Source organism: Theropithecus gelada, chromosome X (assembly GCF_003255815.1).
Source record: "Theropithecus gelada isolate Dixy chromosome X, Tgel_1.0, whole genome shotgun sequence".
Classification (NCBI taxonomy): Eukaryota; Metazoa; Chordata; class Mammalia; order Primates; family Cercopithecidae; genus Theropithecus; species Theropithecus gelada.
The window spans coordinates 16,878,327-16,894,278 of NC_037689.1; the positions used below are offsets into that span (position 1 = coordinate 16,878,327).

A 15,952-nucleotide genomic window follows, 5' to 3' on the forward strand; every position below is an offset into this window, starting at 1 on the left:
AAGAGAATCATGAGCTCAAAATAAGACAGGAAGACAGTTTGAAGGTAGAGAGTTCCTGTTTGAAACAATTTCATTAGCACCAAGCCGTTCCTCCATTTTAAGTATCTTGTTCCCTCTGGAAGAAACCCCCCGACTGAACTCTGAAAGTTACGCTGGGCTGGGTGGACTTAAGTTGGTAACCTACATGTGTACAAAGCTAGGACCCTTGCCGTTGAAACAAGTAAGAAAGTAAGCAACAAAGGCACATTTATAATGCTGGAGGCAGATTAAGTCAGTCACAGATGTTCTCCTATTTGAAAAGTGAAGAAAAATAAAAGAAAAGGTAAACCAAACGACCTGTGGCTCTGCTTATAGAATCTGAGGAAAGTTTGAGTTGGTGAGTTGGTGTTTGTAACTGATAGAAAAACAACTGAGGATGGGGGTGAGAAGCAAAGAGGCAGTGCCCATGTAAACTTGAAGTACATTGGCAAATATCACCCAAGATTTTGATTAGACTTTATCTTAGAAGTATTATGGAGGTCCAGGGATTTCCTTTCACTTGGCATGTATGTGCATCCTATGAACCTTCTGTAGCCAAATTTCTTTCCGTGTGTTTTCCTCATTCCAACCAAAGCCTACCATCCATCTCCTGCCCACCACCACACACACACACACACATACACACTTTCTGGGAGTACAACCTTAGAGCCAAGAAAAGTCCATAGACCTGTTCCCTGGCTTAAAGTCTACCAAAAGAAAACGAGGGACTAGCTGTGAGCAAGAAACATTGTGTTGTGCTTCACAGCTTCATTTCCCTAATTCTATTTGAGGACTCTAAACACATTATCAAAAGAACTAATAAAAGAGCAGGAGGGACTTTTCTTCCTGGAATTTGGGGTACCACAGGTAGGGCAGTGGGAACAGTCAATCCCAGGTACAGACAGTAAGAGACTACATTGTTTATAGATTATTTTAAAACAATCGTAACACCAGCTAGTCCGTCTGCTTGATTTTCACCATGTGCTAGCAATTCTAAACACATCAGCAAGAAAATACTATCCCTGTAAAAAAAAAAAAAAAAAAAAATCTCATTGCCGTGATTGCTTTTAAGCTTTAAAACTATTACATATACATAAACTTCAAAACAGCATTTTGTATTGCTTATTCTTCAATCAACAAGGTAATTTACAAGGAAATGAATTCAGAGAACTCCCAGTTATAGAGACATCCTGAAACATGTAGTCTCAGCTACATGGGCCCATTTCTAGAGAAGATAACAGTTCTAAGTGAATGGAGCTCACTTTGGATGAAGTTCCTTGCTCCATCCCCTGTAGTACAGCACATCCCTGCATTTAAACAGTAGATTCAAAATAAGAAGTGATAGCAAAATGGTTAGAAATACAGAGAAACAGAAACCAAGGTACTTCAATTTTGTTATTTCATGAACAAAATTGTTCTGTGAACCTGGTGGTATTAATGCTTTCAGACATGTTTCTTTATGTGTGCCCTGGCCATGTCACCATTTTCCCCCAACATGACAGTCATGTAATTAAAAAGTATTCATCTATACATTTTGTCTCTTTTTGTACTGTAATCTTTATTCTTATTACTTTTTAACACTGGCATAATATACTTGAAGTTCAAGAAAATGTTCACTGTCTACATTCTTTTCTGACCAGTATTACTTATTTTATATCTTGATTACTTTGAAGATAATTTGATCAATAAATGATCTATTCTGGTTTTCAATACACCAGGCAAGGCATAAAGGGAGACCAGCCATTTCCCACCAGGAGTCCCAGTGAAGATGAGGTCCAGAAATCCATAGGGAACTTGAGCCACAACAGGTCTCAGTAATTCACATGGGAAGATGAATTTCAGAAAAAAAGAAGAGCCTGAAGCTCTGTTAGACACAGTGAGGTCCCATCTCCTCAATACCAAGGAGTGTTATACACTGATCAAAAAGGGCAACTTTAAAACCAGAAATCAGGCCAAAAAGAGACCCATTCAGCAAGCAAGGCAGGATTGTTCAACCCTTTTTAATAGCAACCAACATAAATATATATTTTGCATGCAATCAGAACACACATACAAATATATACATATACATATTATTTTAATAAGGTTAATTAAGGTTAATACTTAAACCTTACTATGGGTGATGAAGTCTGTTCATTCTATTTCACTTCTTCAAAATGTTGGTTGTGACCCAGCAAATTCAGTTCACGTCCCAGTATTAGGTAGTGAGCTGCAGTTTAAAAAATACTGATGCAAGGGAAAGGAGTCTTGACCTTCCAGCACTCAGATAATCATCTAAGATTTGTAGGTCTTTTACTCCAGAGCAAGCTTTGAAGAGCCAGATGCTTGTTCTTATCCTGTGTCCTGAAGCAATCTGAGCTCAAACTTCACTGAGAACTAGAAAAAAAAGATGAGCTGGGTACATAACAAAATTCAAACAGGTCCAAAACCCATATGCTATGGTTTGACTATGTCCCCCAAAAAGGATGTGTTGAAAACTTATTCCCCAAGACAACACTGTTGGGAGGTGGGACCTAATTAGTCTTGAGGGCTCTACCTTCATGAACAGATTGATGCTGATTATAAAAGGACTTCAGGTTGTAAATTCAACCTCTTGCTCTCTCTCTCCCTCTTGCCTTCTACCATGGGATGACATGGCAAGAAGGCCCTCGCCAGATGCCAGCTCCTCGATCTTGGGCATCACAACCTCCAGAACCCTAAGCTAATAAATTTCTATTCATTATCAATTACCCAGTCTGTAGTATTCTGTTAGAGCAGCACCAAATGGATTAAGACACTATGTTAAGGTAAGAAAAGAAGATCTGGGAATTTTCTGAGACTTTTAACTAAAAAAGTAAGTACTTTTTGAGTAAGAATATCTCAAGTTGAGGGCCTATTCTATTACTGCAATAAAAAGACAATAAGAAAATTTAAGAACTATCTTTGGAGAAATGAAATGTCATAGTAACACTACTTTGTCTGGCAGTGAACAATATTTACATAGCTACAATGATGTAAACATTTTTGATTTTCCACTTGTACAATTAACCCACAGAAAAGGAGAGGATTTACTTACTTGAATTATATGTTCATGATTGTTATGAACCTTCAAATAGAAATGCAAGTGTATGGGGGCAAAAGTTAGGAGGTGGATATATGAGAGAAGAGTTAAGAAAAGGTAGCATCCTTAAGATTCTCATTAAAAAGTGAGGAGTTAAGGATTCTGTACTTTGTATCTAGTTGATATAATTAAAATGTATTACTTAAATCTACAGAGGTAACTGACAGCGGAACTGAAATAGGCATATGAATTTGTTAGTAAGATGAGGAGAGAAGAAATACAGAAGAAAAATTCTCATTTATTATAGAGGAAGTCAATATATCATGTGTACAACTGATACATCAAGAAATAGTAGAATAATACATTGTATTTAGGAATGTGGAAGTAGCTACAAACAAAAAGGGGACAGAGTCATTTAAAAATACTTGCAACTGGGAAGGTGTGATATCAGGGACTACTGTTTATTATTACACATGTTTCTGCACAAATGGATTTTTAAAACCATTTTCATGAATTATTCTGATTTAAAATAATAATAAAATTAATAACATGGTGATGGTAATAATTAGTGTAATCTAAAAATTATAGATTTTACTCTCTTGACTTTCTAGAGTTGTGAATCAATCGTTGAAATAAAAATTATCATAACACTTTTGAGTTCTCTTTTTCTGTTACTCCTGGCACAGTTTGCCAACTTCTAAAAATGGTTTTATATACCATCCGTTAACAAATGAGACTTAAGTATAAGTCAAATAAAAACATTCCTCAGAAATTAATCAACTTTGATGAGACAAAGATGGTTTGATGGTACTTTGATCATATTTTATGTTCCATCTTTGGTTGATATGCCTCTTAATGCAAGCAATATTATCCTGCTTAAGAGAAAAGCCATTTTCCACTGTTACATTGTAACTTGCACTTCCAGGGCCTCTGGAGGGAACTCTGCAGGAGCTGTTCATGAGCTGCATCAGCAGTGCCAGATGGGATGTAGCTGGGTCTCCTGTGATCAACTTGGTCAAGTATAAGATGGAATGTAAGAGCTAAAATAGACCTCAGAGATGGTCTGTCTCCTTAATACTCAAAGTGGGGTCCCAGGACCAGCAGAGCATCACCTGAGAGCTTATTAGGCATGCATAACCTAAGGTCTCAGAGCTGCCAAATCAGCATCTGCATTTTAACAAGACCCCCAGTTAATTCAGTTGATTTGTGTTCACATTAAATTTTTAGAAGCATTGGTCATTCTAATTCAATCTTCCTCCCAGTGCTCAAATCCCTCTCTCCAGCATCTGTGACCACTGGTCTCCTAGCCTTGTCTCTGTTGAGAGCACTAGATGATATTTTGTAAGGGGGATACACCTTCAAGGGTTCAAGGGAGGCTAATTTGATGATGTGCTAGAAATTTGCTCGGCAGACTGAGGCAGGAGGGAGAGCAGTATTGGGGCTGGTGGAGATGAGGGTAAGGACCGTGGAACCAGTGTGAGCCATAGGGAAAAAGGTTCAATGCACTTATGACAGACTGAGGGGCAAGGGTTAGGTCTGAGATGGGAGTTCAGCCAAAGGGTGGAACTGCTGTGAGCAGTCAAAGGAAAGTAGTGGATAGAAGCTCAAGTAGCCCATCTAGGTTAGAGAACTAGAAGATAGTCTGGAGAGCCTTTTGTAAAAATTGCCTTAGGCTGGCAAGATAATAGCATGTTTTAAAATTGAGGAGCTTCCAGTTATTCTTCATGAGTGTTTTTTAGACAGCTTTATTGAAATGTAACTGGCATACCATGCCATGCAATTCACCCATTTAAAGTTTACAATCCAGTGGCTTATAGTATTCGTATAGTTGTGCATCAGTCACCACAATCAGCTTTAGAATATTCTCATTACCTGACAACAAATCCTCTGCCCCTTAGTTATCATTCCCCATTCCCCCACCCACCCACCTCCACCCCTGGCAACTACTAATCTGACTTTTGTCTCTAGGAATTTGCCTATTCTGGAGATTTCACATAAATGGAAAGATACAGTATGTGGTCCTTGGTGAGTGGCTTCCCTCGCTTATCATAATGTTTTCAATGTTCATCCATGTTGTTGCATGTATCAGTACTTTATTAGCTTTCAAAACAAAACCAAATTATACTAATAGTAGTATCAGCAAACAGCAGAATCTCTAAAGAAGTAACAAATGAAACTCCTACTTTTAAAAGTGAAGCTTCAATTCCAGTTTTGTTGAGTGTGGAATCAGAATGCCTGAATAAAGTATGAATCTCAGCCAAAACCAGGGAGATTCAAAACCTGAGAGAAGCCATGCCAGGGACCCTCTTCAGCTCTGATGAAGCCAAATAAGTGAAAACCACTCATGCTGCACTAAAGTTCCAAATGTTAGCAAAGCAGCGAGGATTGTAGGAAGCTTGCTTCAGGTCCCATCTGCTGATCATCAAATGTCAACCTAAAATAATCAAAAGAGTCAGGATATAATTTAAAGAGAGTTCAGACGGGCCAAGATAGCCAATTAGAAGCAGCTGAGGTCTGCACCGCTCACAAAGAGGAAAGAAAGGGGCAAGTGAATACAGCACCTTCATCTAAAATATCCAGGTAGTCGCACTGGGACTGATGAGGAAAATAACTCGACCCACAGAGAAAAAAGAAAAGTGGGCGGGGGGCGGGGAATGGCCCACCCAGGGAATGATACAGAGCCAAGGGAACCCCAGTCAAGGGAAGTGGTGAATGATTTTGTGCTCATGGAAAACTGTGCTCCTCCCACAGATCTTTGCAAACCATGGATCAAGAGATCCCCTCATGAGCCCATGCCACCAGGACCTTAGGTGTGACACACAGAGCTATGTGGAGTCTTGGCAGAGCAGCTTTTCAGGCATGCATAGACCCAGAAGCTTTGCATAATCTGGCCCCATGATCCCCAACAAACATGTCTGCAACTCAGGCAAGGCAGAGGGTCCACACATACCCCTAGGAAGGGGGCAGAATCCAGGAACTCAAGCAGCATCATTCTGTGGACTCCACTTCCACAGCATCTCACAAGATAAGACCCACTGGCTTGAAATTCCAGCCAGCCACTGGCAACAGGGTGAAGCCTGCCTGAGACAGGATGGAGCCTCCAAGGGGAGGGGTGGGTGCCATCTCTGCTGTTTGGTTGACTCAGCCATTTGTGTCTGTGGGCTTTGGAGACTCCAAACAATCCAGTCAAGGAAGGATCCCCCCAGCAGTGCCCCACAGTGGCTCTGCACATCATGGAATACTATGCAGCCATAAAAAAGGATGAATTCATGTCCTTTGCAGGGACATGGATGAAGCTAGAAATCATCATTCTTAGCAAACTAACACAGGAACAGAAAACCAAACACTGCATGTTCTCACCCATAAGTGGGAGTTGAACAATGAGAACACATGGACACAGGGAGGGGAATATCACACACTGGGGCCTGTCAGGGGATGGGGGGCTAGGGGAGGGATAGCATTAGAGAAATACCTAATGTAGATGATGGGTTGATGGGTGCAGCAAACCACCATGGCACATGTATACCTATGTAACAAACCTGCACATTCTGCACATGTATCCCAGAACTTAAAGTATAATTTTAAAAAAGAATGAAAAGGAATGAGCAAGACCTCTGAGAAATGTGGGATTATGAGAAGAGAATTCGTCTGTGACTGATTGAGGTACCTGAAAGAGACAGAGAGAATAGAACCAAGTTGGAGAACATACTTCAGTATATCATCCAGGAGAATTTCCCCAACATGGCAAGACAGGCCAACATTCAAATTCAGGAAAAACAGAGAACCCCGGTAAGATATTCCACAAGAATATCATCTCCAAGACAGATAATCATCTGATTCTCCAAGGTCAAAATGAAAAAAAAAAAAAAAAAATGTTAAAGGAAGCCAGAGAGAAAGGCCAGGTTACCTACAAATGGAAGCCCAGCAGACTAATAGCAGACCTCTCAGGGAAACCCTACGGGCCAGAAGAGATTGAGGGGCCAATATTCAACATTCCTAAAGAAAAGAATTCCCAACCCAGAATTTCACATCTGCTCAAACTAAGCTTCATAAGCAAAGGATAAATAAGTTCCTTTTCAGAGAAGCAAATGCTGAGGAAACTTGTTACCACCAGAGCTGCCTTGCAAGTGCTCCTGAAGGAAGCATTAAACTTGGGAAGGTTCAGCCACTGTCCAGGCACTCATCAAGACCACACAGGAACAGAGAATATTTTGTTTACTTATCTCTGTGTCTATTTTGCTTCACCTGGTCCCCAAGCCTTTTGTGTAAGAGCTTCATGATGACTATTGTAGTTTCTCATGCTCCTTTCCTACCTGCTTCTGAGTTCAGGCTGTGTTCTGGAGGGTCGATATCACAGTTTGGGTTTCTGGAAAGCAGAATTTGAGACAGAGATGAGCATGCCTCGACCTTTATTAGGTGCTGTGTTAGATGTTCAGCCCTGCAAAGAGGAGGGGAAGGAAGCAAGAGTGGGCATAAGGCTGTTCTGAAAGCCCAACAAAGGTTCAGCCAACCCCAGAGTAGCTCTGGATCTGGGATGGCCCTTCAGGGTTATATCAGGCTAAAACAAGAGGGTCGGACTTTCACGTCTGTACACTGCTCAGTCATTATATACTAACTTCCCCGGGAAGGAGGTGAGATCTCAGGTGAGGCAGTCTTCTTCAGTGGAGGCAATTTCCAAAAAGGCTGACAGCTGAAGACAGTCTGCAGGCAGCACTCCCAGCAACTGGGGGAGTAAGTGCTTCATTTCTGAAGGGCAATCAGCACATCATGGCATCCACCACAGTTGAGTTTCCTGAAAGCCTGTGCTCTAGAGAATGGTGTATTACTGAAGTCAGTGTGGGTGCACCAAAATCAATTCAAATGCTTCCTGGACTAAAGTGGTATTTTCTCTTTCAGTCACACCCAGGCCTTAGGGGAATGTGATCAGCAAGGAGGCTCTCACCACTCTCCACTCAGCACAAGTTCTAAGAGCTTCTTTGCCACAGAAATAATAAGGGGATCAGGAGAAATGTCATGAGCTTTCAAGTTACCAGTATGTCCTTTCAGATCAATGAAAAAGAAAGAATCAGCATGAGACAAAGGCAGCAAGAAATAAATGAGAATCTCTACACTCACCCCTCTACTTGTAATGCCGTTTGTCCCTTTTTATACCTGTCCTTGTGCTGGTGTTTATTTACACAAGGCCTAAGATAATCCTTTGCACATAATAGGTGCTCAATAAACATTTATTTAAAAAATGAATAATACAACCTCATAAAAACCACTTCCCTACTCAACCAGAGTGAAGTAAAAGCAGTGCTAGAGAATTAGTAGAAAAAGTACATTTCAATTCTTTATGGTTTCTCATGGTTTATTATCTTAAATGCTCTGGGCAGTGACTTTATTTACTTGGCCAGTAAGAAGATATATGTGGTTAAACCCACTAATCAGCAGCAACACCTACTCGTACCTCTTATGGCATCCATTTTACAGTTTGTGTTCCAGAAACGATAAATTAAAATCCTGCGCTGGATCAAGCCCTCGCTCACTGTGCTGTCTGCTTTCCCTGTGGGTTTGCAGGAACCAGTGGTGAAGGTCAAGGCGTATGTCTCTGACATCGATGATATTTTCAAAGCTTGTTATTTCAACAATGAAAACAAATAAGAAAAGGCAGAAGATAAAATAGCCATTGAATGCATAATATCTAATTGCTGTTGGTGCCATTTGCTAGACAGAAGATGACTCTTGTGAACAAGAAACTTCCAAAGTGAAAGGCGCTCCACAGAAAGCTCACAGCAATTTCTCTGTCTCTCTGCCCAAGATGTTTAATCAGATTGCCCCTGATGTCCAGCTTGACTGTTGTAAAGCAACAGAGTTTCATCTTCCCCATATTGTAGGTCTTCCTTTTCAGTCCACTGAAAGAAATTACCCTTCCATGACTAAACTGATGCTTTGGGATTGACACTGAGCAAAATGACAAATGCATGATGTTCTTCAAAAACACAAAGTGAAAACAGGCTAACCTGGAAAGAAGGGAAGATCGTACCTAGAAACCTGTGTCATTTTTCTTGAGACTGTTCCAAGTACCTTCTTAAGGTCCTCACCAACATATAAATCCCCAAATCATGAAGAATTTTGCCCAGTGATGATTACCTGTCTTCACACACATAAAGTGATGGATATCTTGCAATATTCTGTAAGATACTACTGAGTATTCAATGTATCACATAGTCATTCTTTCTTCTCTGCTACTGCCACCACTGTTGTCACTGCTGAGAAATCCTCATCCTATTCTTATAGCCAGACTGTACTCATGGTAACAACTCACAAGAACAAACGATAGTCAGGCCATTAATGGATTACTGTTGCCGGCAGTGAATCGATATGGGTCTGCAGCAACCTCTATTCTTGCCCCCTCAGAAGAAAGAATTCAACTGATGAGAGTAAGACAGAAGGAGAGACCAAAGCAAGTTTTAAAGCAGCAGTGAAAAGTTTGTCAAAAAGCTTTAGAGCAGGAATGAAAGGAAGTAAAGTACACTTGGAAGACGGCCAACAGGTGACTTGAGAGATCAAGTGCATGGTTTGACCTTTTGACTTGGGGTTTTATATGCTGGCATGCTTCCGGGGTCTTGTGTCCCTTCTCCCCTTGGAGTGGGCTGATTCTTCCCTTGGAGTGGGCTGTCCATATGTGCAGTGGCCTGCTAGCACTTGGGAAGTGAGCATGCACGATGTGTTTACTGAAGTTGTATGCATGCTCACTTGAGGCATTCTTCCCTTTCATAGGAACCAGTCAAACATCCCTAGAAGGTCCTATACCAGTTAAACCCTGCTATGTTGACTCTTAATGCGTATGCTTCAGCCACTCACCCAACTCCTAAGATATTGGGAAGCTGCCGATCACCAATTTCAGGTGTTTCTGTTTATTGGGAGACTGCCTTTCCCTGGCACTGGCTGCAACCAATTATTATTTTAGAGAGACACCTTAATAACCACCTGACCATCACCTAAGGTTGCCTGACATTCCTGGTGGGATGGGGGAGGGGTGTGCTTCCCTGCCCTGTTCATGTCTGCCTGACTACCTACTGTAACATTACAACATCCTGAACTAAGGAAATAACTGAAACCCAAACTGGGAGACTGGCCTCTCACTTCAGACCACAGCACGCCAATAACATGACAAACATTCCATCAAGCTAGTCTCTAGAAGAGATAATAAAATCCAAGAAGATACTTTGACTTTTTCACAAAGCACAATGATATTTGCAACACCCACTAAATACCCAAACTAATGAACACAAAACTTGGCTTTAAATTGCCAGGAACCCTTAATGTCTACAGTCTCTAGTTCCAGAAAATTCCAAGATCCTGGTGGTTTGTAATTTAAGATCTAATTTATGAGTCACATTCAGTTATTTTAGTAATATGGAGAAGTTATTAAAAGAGTGAAAAGAGTTTTTTTGTTGTTGTTGTTTTTAATCATATAAGAAAATTGGTTTCTACCGTGAGAGAATAGGAAAAAATAGAGGAAAGGGGAAAATGCAAATGAAAGAGAGACCTTTAATGATCTCTGTCTATCCCAAAATTAACCATTTTTTTCTTCTGAGAACTGCTCCCTTCATCCATAGAGATAGGACTCTGAAAACCATGATTGTATTCTGTGACCTTGAGCCTCAGATCACACCTAATTGGATCCGAGATAGACATTGCCCCCAAACTGATCCAATCACAGTCTCTCTCCTTGGAATATACAATTGAGATTCTGAAGAGCTGGTTAATCTCTTCCTGTGGCTGGAAGGGAAACAAGTAAATGTGTGAACTGCAGGCCAGTTATTACCTACTATGCATGCAGATAAAGAGTGAGAAAGCCACATAGGAAGAGAACAAGCAGTGAGACAGACAGACAAGCTAAACCTGCTGTTACAGCTTTCTACTCATGGTTCCAATTCACAAAGAAGCTTGGCTCTACTTCCTGCCCTTGAGCTCTGTGATTATCCTTGTATTCTCATAATAAATTCCTCCTTTTGGCAGAAACAAGTTTGAGTGGGTTTCTATTACTTACAACTAAAAGAACCTTGACTGAGTCGGATTCTTATTCTGTTAACATCATTGAGTAGTAACTAATTCACACTCCATCATGTCTTGTTTGTAGAGTCTCCAGAATGTTAGCTGCAGATATGAAAACTGTAAAATCCCTAGATTTTCCATCTCAGTCAGGCATGAAACCAATTACACTGAGAAGAGAATGGGCTTGATGAAACAGGCATATGACACCAGAGTATAGAGGCTAGAACTCCTCCTCACCAAACTCATGCACTCAAGTTTAGGCAATGGAAACCCTGTTTCCCTTTACTGGGGTAGAGAGCATAATTTAGAATTTTGCCTGGTTGTAGACGGTTGAAAAGAAGAAAGACCGAAAATTCAAGAATCCTGGCATGGGCACTAGCATGCTGGGTACAACAAATGGAATGAATGTGGGAACTTCTTAGAATTTATGAAAGTGTTCAGTTTCTCTCTGTTCAGCTAAATAATTTTGCACAGGAAACCAAAGCAGCAGCCTGTTGTAAAGAAAATAGTCTTTCTAGATCTAAATGCAGTGCTGAGTCATGCCGCCTATTACATGTTAGATAGGAGAATGAGAAGAAGAGATAATAATAGTGATAACAACTATAATCATAGCAGCTAGCATTTAATATGTCCTTTTTGAGCTGTTGTGAGCATTTTACTTACAGTAACTTAGTTAATCTTCACAATAGCACCAATGAGGTAGATACTATTATGATCTCTATTTTAAAAATGAAAAAACTGGAGCTCAAAATGGTAAGGTAAATTTCCAAGGATTCACAGCTAGTAATTGTGGAATTGGTATTTAGACCCAAGCAATCTGATTCCAGTGTTGAAATTTTAACTTTTAGATTGTGTCTCAACAATAAACAAATGGAAAAAATGGTCATTTCAAGTTAAATAATAGGTATTGAAAACCTCCAAATGCCCTCATCATCTCTTTCACTGGGCTTCTAATTCATGTATCTTTCTCCACTCCTGTATAGGTCTGAATCCTGGCAGGAATTAGAGGGAACTCTCAAAGAGTATGATTTAAAAGAGTTCAATTAAGGGATTCTTACAAGGTATAGGTAGGATTAAGAGAAAGCAACAAGGAATAGTGAAGCACCCCAGGTTCAGCAAGAATACTAAGCTACTACCATCCCCAGCACGGTGTGGGCAAGGGGAGAGAGCAGTTACCAGAACCTGGTGAGACTTGTGGCTGTAGGAGAGAATTGTTGAATAGGAGCTATGGGTAGAGGAATGAAACCCTTACCAAATTTTGGCCTCACCTAACCTCTCTCTCATTTCCTGCCTTCCGGTCTCTTGTCAATGCCTTCTGTTAGCTGAACTCAACCCAAATGGAGGGCAAAAGGGCCTATTGATGCAGCTCATACAGGTCAGCTCCTGAGACACAGGGGAGGGCAGAGTTGGGTGTAATGTGAATCTGGAGAGGCAAACGTAGAATATCCACCACACGTCTCCTCTAAGATACCAAGGAAAGAAAAATATAATTTTTTAATATACAAAAATATTAAATCATAACACAAGAAAAGAAATTTAAAAAGAAAACTGGAGTTGAATGAAAAATTTTGAAACCCAAGAAGAAGGAAAAGCACATGAGATTGAATTTATGGAAAAGGAAGGCAAGAAACAGAAACTTAAAATATGTCAGTCATCTTCAAGGGCTCAAGACTACAGCCTGTTAATGTAAAGAATGCAAAAGCTCTGGGTACTTTATGAAAGAATTGTCTTAGGTACACATGTCAATGGGTCTTCATCCCACCCCCCATAGTTATACACAGTATAAGCATTGAATATAGCTTCTGCCTGCCTATGAACTGACCTCCAAAGATCATCAGATATTTGAGAATAACAGTTATCATAAAAAAGATGAACAAATAGAAATGAACTATAAAAGGAAATAGGAATAATTTAGGAAAAAGAGAACATTCTTTCAACAATCATATTCTTCTCTCCAGCCCAAACAGCTCCTCCCTGAGAATCAGACTAATTTTCAAATGCCAGCTGGACATAATAGTGAAGTTCCTCAAACACCTTAAATTTACCGTGTCCCCAAATATTGGTTTCTTTCCCATACCAAACATGTCATCATTGCTGAGTTCTTAATCTCCATTCATAGCATAACCATCCCTGCACTCTCCAGGACTATAAATCTTACCTTATTTTTTTTCTATTTCTCACCCTTACCTTAAGCCGTACCTCTAACCTCCAGATTCCATCTCAAAAATATCTTTTAAACACAATTCATATCTCTGTTCCTACAGTCCCAGATAGATTTTCATCAATTTGAACTTTGTCAATGGCCCATGTCAGTCTGCATTCCACCAGGGAAATTGAAACAATCAGGGGAGAGGAAGAAAGATTTACTTCAAGACATTGGCTTACATGATTATGGGGACTGACAAGTCCAAAATGTATAGATAGGTAGCAGACTCAGAGCCACCAGGCAGGAGCTGCACCACTGTCCACAAGCAGAATTTCTTCTTCCTCAAGGAAACCTTAGTTCTACTCTTAAGGCCATTCAGTCAACTGGGTAAGGCCTATCCAGATTATGGAGGATACTTTCCTTTACTTGAAGTCAACTGACTGTAAATGTTACTCATGTCTACAAAATACCTTCACAGCAATGCCTAGATTAGTGTCTGATTGAATAACTGGGTACTATAGTCCAGACAAGTTGACACATAAAACTAACCATCATAGCCCCTCACTAATGTCTGCCTTTCAACGGCTTCCCCACCCTTTCATCCTGTGTGTCAATGGGCCTCAAACTAGGAGCTACATCAGAATCACCCAGAGGGATTTAAATGCATACTTGCACACACACAAATTATTATACCTATCATACTTCTCTGAAGTTATCTATCTCCAGTGCCTATCTGATCACACTACTTAAAATCCATACTTCATTATGAAATACATAACACAGCTCACACTCCTTAACAAAATTCCCCAGGCCTCATGATTTGGTCCCAATCTCCTTTCCTAGTCTCAATTTCTGCTATTCCTACCCACAGTCACATCAATTACTCTGGCTCCCCAAAGCTTTATCCATTATCAGCCATGTCTACACTTATATTTATTCCAAGGATCACAAAGTAAACACCTACAAAGGCCAAGCACGTAATTTAAACATGTGAGTTTGGATGGTGTGAGACAATAGCGAATGTTGCCGAATGGAACTGAGCTAATGGAAACGAGATTTGAAAGGCAAGGTAAGAGTGGGCCAGGTGCTGGGGTGGGAGATGGCAGTGAGAAGAGATAAAGGAAGCAGAATATAGGCATTGCAGCTGCTTTGTTGATGCCCCATCTATATTCTCTTGACCCACCCAGCTTCCGTTGACAGTTTCCTTATTGTCATCTGTACACCTACAGTGACTTTCTACTGCAAACACTTGTGACTCTGCCTGAGGGCTTTCTATGGCTACAAAACAATTATCATCCTACCTGCAGGACAGGCTGAAATTGTCAGGGAGTTAACAGCACTGAGAGCAGCCCTCAACCAAAGAGAGATGGGAGTTAACAGATAAATACCCTATTTCTTGCTTCTCAATTCTGAGGAGTGTTCCACACAATTTCTCAGTGGATCCTGAGTAGGAATGCTCCCCAGTTGCCCACAGAGGTAACCCTCTCATTAATACCCCTTTTGTTGTCATCCTTCCTTCTCACTTCCCTCTCCCTCACATATTTCCTGGGCATGTTCCAAATAATCTTCCTCTAAATCCCCATCTCAGGGTCTGCTTTTGGGTGGGGGAAAGATGAACCAAACCAAGATAGTAGGCTAGACACACACAATAGTGGCAGAAAGAAGGGAAGGTCTGGCGTAGGAAGCATCTCATAATACGAAGAGGTTGGCAGGTCAACACAGCCTGGTTTACTAGAGTCTGAGTGACAGGGGAGAGGGCCTACCCACCTTCTTCTGAGTATGTTGGGCACAGTGGACCCAAAGCCTCAACAGAGGCTGCAATATAGATACTTTTACTGAACTATTTACCCTGTCCAACTTTCATTTAATTTATACTTCCATCTTAGAAAATCTAGTTGGAACTGAGGTTTAACTCTGAGAAATTTATGTTAAACAGACTCAAAATCTAGCTTAATAAAGCTGAGACATAAAAACATTGTTCCTGCAAATAAACAGCAACTTTTACTTTTCCATCTAAAGTCAGATGGAGAGGAAATAAATTAGAAGGTGGTGAGTGCTCTGCATCCCAACCATTGTTTATGGCTCTCTTTACTTAGCTATTCTAAATCATGCATTGCCTCCTAGGGTCATAAAGATATCACTTTCTCCCCTCAGCAGGAGAAATGAGAGGTGAAGAAGGAGAATGTTATTTTGCAGGAAAGGAAACAGAGCCCTGGAGATTTATCTGGGGCCTGCATCAGAGTAACTGGTTGATCAGGGAGTTCATATTCAGAGCATCAGAATTTCAGGCATTTGCTTAATCTAGCAGGTCCAGAAATTGATGAGATGCCAGGACTTCTGCAAACACAGTCACAGCCAGACCACTGGTATCTTCTGATTAAGTGATATTATTATCCAGCTCTTCCCTACTGAGAAATTTTTAGATATGTAATTGCTAGCAATCTCCAACCAAGAGTTTTCTGAGAGGCTGGTATTAATGTGAATTTAAAGCCATTGACACATTTAAAGAGCATCTACTCTGTGTAGGTGTTGCAGTAGTGAAAGATGTGGGATATTCATGGGTGTCCAGGTGGTTAATGAAGGCAGCCAGCTTTTTGTGAGAGGAGCTTACCTCCTCTCCTCTCCCAACTCAGTGCACCAAGATCTTGGCAGCAATTTCCATTCTGGAAATTCCTGTCTGAATCAGTTATATTTAATGATACCTA

General features: G+C 40.6%; 1 pseudogene; it reads right to left on the reverse strand.

Moving 5' to 3' along the window:
• The window catches only part of LOC112616349, a 105,605-nt pseudogene extending 96,950 nt beyond the window's left edge, over positions 1-8,655 (reverse strand).
• Between the last annotated feature and the right edge of the window lie 7,297 nt (positions 8,656-15,952).